This window comes from Rhinoraja longicauda, unplaced genomic scaffold, assembly GCF_053455715.1.
Source record: "Rhinoraja longicauda isolate Sanriku21f unplaced genomic scaffold, sRhiLon1.1 Scf001062, whole genome shotgun sequence".
NCBI lineage: Eukaryota > Metazoa > Chordata > Chondrichthyes > Rajiformes > Arhynchobatidae > Rhinoraja > Rhinoraja longicauda.
In genome coordinates, this window is record NW_027602278.1 from 25001 (window position 1) to 29675 (window position 4675).

Sequence of the window (4675 nt, forward strand, 5' to 3'; positions counted from 1 at the left end):
GCGCGCCGCGGCCCCGCTGAAGGCCGCACATCGGACCTCCTCGACTTCCGCCGTCAAATCGTTAACCTGCGGCGGGCAAAAAAGAAGCGACGCCAGCTTTCGGACTTAGTGCAATTCTCGAATGTCGCGGCTGACTTGGCGGTACGAGCGTTCGGAAGTCCCGCCGGAATTGCGACGCTTCGAACGGTCGAGGCGGCCAATCTCGACCTCAGCGGCGGCACTGGCGCGATACACGTTTCTGCCGCCAGGGGGGGGGGGGGTGGGGGGGGGGGGGGGCAAGCCAGCCGGCCGGGGGCGCCCGGCGCCGATCCGGCGCTTACTCGACACGCTCGAGCATCCGAACCCGTCTTATCTACGGGACCGCCGTTGCCACTTGAACACCTTTCGCCGAGAGTATCCGGGCACCCCACCTACCCGCCGGAATCACGAACCACGAGGTAGAAGTCAGGAACCAACAGGAGAAGTCGTGAACTAAATGGCGAATTCATGAACCAAACGGAGAGAAGTCATGAACCGAGCGGTTTAGGGTCAGGGTGAGGGTTGTTAGGGTGAGGCCGTTAGGGTGAGGCCGTTGCTTCGAGCGGGAAGATGGGCAGCCCCGCCCCCCCCCCCCCCCCCCCCGTTGGGTGGAAGGAAACCTCTGCTGCGGGCCCGGCAACCATCCCGAACGGACCCGCTGGGTCCAAATGTCTGCCGCGGGCGGTCCTGCTGCGGTCGCGGGTTCGTTGGAAACCTCTCCTGCTGCTGGCATGGCCACCCTCCCCCCCCCCGCCCGACTGACGACCCTGCGGGCCCGGCGACCCGGTGTCCCGTTGCCGCGCGGGGAGTGATCCTCGGGGCCGTGCCGGGCGGGCCCAGCGACACGAAGAGAGTGGGGGGGGGGGTCGGAGGGAGTGGCACTGGGGAGAGAGGGGTGGGGGAGAGAGTGCCCCCCCCCCATTAGGGGCGAGTTTATGCAGTCATCAGAGTTTATACCTAACCTCATGATGCTTTATTAGCCGGATAGGCTGTCTGACCTCGCCCCCAGTCCCTACTCCTTCCACTGGATTCTTCTTATACCCTCTTTTTCTTCGTGCCCCCCCCCCCCCCCCCCCCCCCACGCAGGGAGGGTTCCAAGAGGGAGGAGGGAGGGAGGGAGTCCCGGGGCCGTGAGAGAGAGAGAGCCTCATTAGCTGCTAGGTTCACCTCATTAGCTGCTAGCTAACGCGTCAGACCTTTTACATTCTTTAGAGGATTGAAACCTCAGGGCCTTTAACCCCCGTTCACCGTTTACACTCAACGATCCTTCCGAACAAAACCCTTACACATCTGTCCGTCCAACTGACCCCCGAGATACCTAACACGCAGATTAACACGTCAGCGGTGATCGGCGTGTCATAGAGGAGTCACAAAGACGGGCAAAATAGAGTGGTTGAATAAAAAATACTCACTCAATTGGCCGTGATTTAACGTAGCACACAATGATGCCAAGCCCATGCAAAGTCCAGTGGCCCAAGCAAACAAATAAGATAGATCTGGCTCGGCGTTCCTCATCTCCACATCGTCACCCAGCACGCCGACGCCCAATAACAATTCCCCCGCAAATTGTGCACCTCGAGCGGCAGTACTTTAAACGGCGCCGTCTTCGGCGTGGACGGCATGAACCAAGTCGGCAAGCATCGTCACCCAGCACACAGACGTCCACTAACAATTCCTCCCCCCTGCAAATTGCGCGCCGCGAACGGCAGTACTTTCAAGTATGCCGCCTTCGGCGGGGACATCGTGAACCAAATCGGCAGGCAGGCGTCGTCAGCCGGTCGACCGACCCCCAGTTGCATTGCCCCAACGGCCATTGTGCACTTCGAACAGAACAGTGCTTTTAAAATATTCCGCCTGCCGCGTGTACATCATGAAACAAATGGAAAGGACGAACCGGGCGTGCAACCGATGCACGGAGAGTGACAGGTCGTCAAGCAAGTCCGTGGCAATCCGTCGGCCGACTCGGCCGCGGCCAGCAGAGGCGTTTTGGCCCGGGCGCGCCGAACTTTGCGCGCCCTCGGTATGCGTAACACTAGCACATGCCTTCAAAACTCACTACAAAATAACCCCAAAGTATGCCGCCTTCCCCGTGGGCCTTGTTACCAATATCTTGCCCTGCTTCCTGATGCCCTTATGGGGTCGGCTCTGTTCTTGCAGAACCCTCAGGTGGTGCAGAGTCTGGGCCATTTTATCAATATCTTGCCCTGATTCCTGATGCCCTTATGGGGTCGGCTCTGTTCTTGCAGAACCCTGAGGTGGTGCAGAGTCTGCGCCTTGTTATCAATATCTTGCCCTGCTTCCTGAAACCCTTATGGGGTTGGTTCTGTTACAAAACCCTCAGGTGGTGCAGAGTCTGGGCCACTTTATAAATAACTCTGCCTGCATTAGGGTCAGGGTCAGGGTTAGGGTTAGGGTTAGGGTTAGGGTTAGGGTTAGGGTTAGGGTTAGGGTTAGGGTTAGGGTTAGGGTTAGGGTTAGGGTTAGGGTTAGGGTTAGGGTTAGGGTTAGGGTTAGGGGTAGGGGTAGGGGTAGCGGTAGGGGTAGGGGTAGGGGTAGGGGTAGTTTGAACTACTGCCGCTCCAGGCGCGCACTGTGCGTGGGTAATTTTCAGTGGGCGTCGGTGTGCTGGGTGACGATGCCGCCCAGACTCTGCACCACCTGAGGGATCTGCAAGAACAGAGCCGAACCCGCAAGGGTATCGGGAAGCAGGGCAAGATATTGATAACAAGGCCCAGACTCTGCACCACCCGAGGGTTCTGCAAGAACAGAGCCGACCCCATAAGGGTATCAGGAAGCAGGGTGAGATAGTGACACCATTTGTAAAACCGGCAAATCCCACCCAGGAAACATTGCAAAAATTGGCCTCTAATGCTGGAACGTGGGTAAAGCCAAACAAACACGACACGTTTTAAAAGAACGTTACTAAAACAGCCTGGGATATGCCCATGACAAAGGATAGGCCGAACCTCACCAGAAAAAAAGAGAGGGAGACCACGGCAGAGCTGAGGGATAAACATGAGATGGTGATAAAACCAGCAGACGAGGGGAGCAGTAGGGTTACAAATTAATGTCAATATGGGGCCTGCTCCCACTGGGTAATAGACAAAAACATAGAACAGGGTGACAGGAGAGACTGGATAGCACAGAGGATAACCCGTGAGCGAAATAATGGGGTGTATGCAGTTCAATGTAAGGAGTGTACCTTACGGTACATAGGCGAAACAGGTAAAACAGCCTCAGCGGTGATCGACGTGTCAAAGAGGAGTCACAAAGACGGGCAAAATAAAGTGGTTGATTATAGACAATAGACAATAGACAATAGGTGCAGGAGTCGGCCATTCAGCCCTTCGAGCCAGCACCGCCATTCAATGCGATCATGGCTGATCACTCTCAATCAGTACCCCGTTCCTGCCTTCTCCCCATACCCCCTCACTCCGTTATCCTTAAGAGCTCTATCCAGCTCTCTCTTGAAAGCATCCAACGAACTGGCCTCCACTGCCTTCTGAGGCAGAGAATTCCACACCTTCACCACTCTCTGACTGAAAAGGTTCTTCCTCATCTCCGTTCTAAATGGCCTACCCCTTATTCTTAAACGGTGGCCCCTTGTTCTGGACTCCCCCAACATTGGGAACATGTTTCCTGCCTCTAATGTGTCCAATCCCCTAATTATCGTATATGTTTCAATAAGATCCCCCCTCATTCTTCTAAATACCAGTGTATACAAGCCCAATCGCTCCAGCCTTTCAACATACGACCGTCCCGCCATTCCGGGAATTAACCTAGTGAACCTACGCTGCACGCCCTCCATAGCAAGAATATCCTTCCTCAAATTTGGAGACCAAAACTGCACACAGTACTCCAGGTGCGGTCTCACCAGGGCCCGCTACAACTGTAGAAGGACCTCTTTGCTCCTATACTCAACTCCTCTGGTTACGAAGGCCAACATTCCATTGGCTTTCTTCACTGCCTGCTGTACCTGCATGCTTCCTTTCATTGACTGATGCACTAGGACATCCAGATCTCGTTGAACTCCCCCTCCTCCTAACTTGACACCATTCAGACAATAATCTGCCTTTCTACTCTTACTTCCAAAGTGAATAACCTCGCACTTATCTACATTAAACTGCATCTGCCATGTATCCGCCCACTCACACAACAACCTGTCCAAGTCATCCTGCAGCCTTATTGCATCTTCCTCACAATTCACACTACCCTCCAGCTTAGTATCATCTGCAAATTTGCTAATGGTACTTTTAATCCCTCCGTCTAAGTCATTAATGCATATCGTAAATAGCTGGGGTCCCAGCACCGAACCTTGCGGTACCCCACTGGTCACTGCCTGCCATTCCGAGAGGGACCCATTTATACCCACTCTTTGCTTTCCGTCTGTCAACCAATTTTCTATCCATGTCAGTACCCTACCCCCAATACCACGTGCCCTAATTTTGCCCACTAATCTCCTATGTGGGAGCTTGTCGAAGGCTTTCTGAAAGTCGAGGTACACCACGTCCACTGACTCTCCCCTGTCAATTTTCCTAGTTACATCCTCAAAACATTCCAGTAGATTTGTCAAGCATGATTTCCCCTTCGTAAATCCATGCTGACTCGCAATGATCCTGTTACTGCTATCCAAATGCTCAGCAATTTCGTCTTTTCT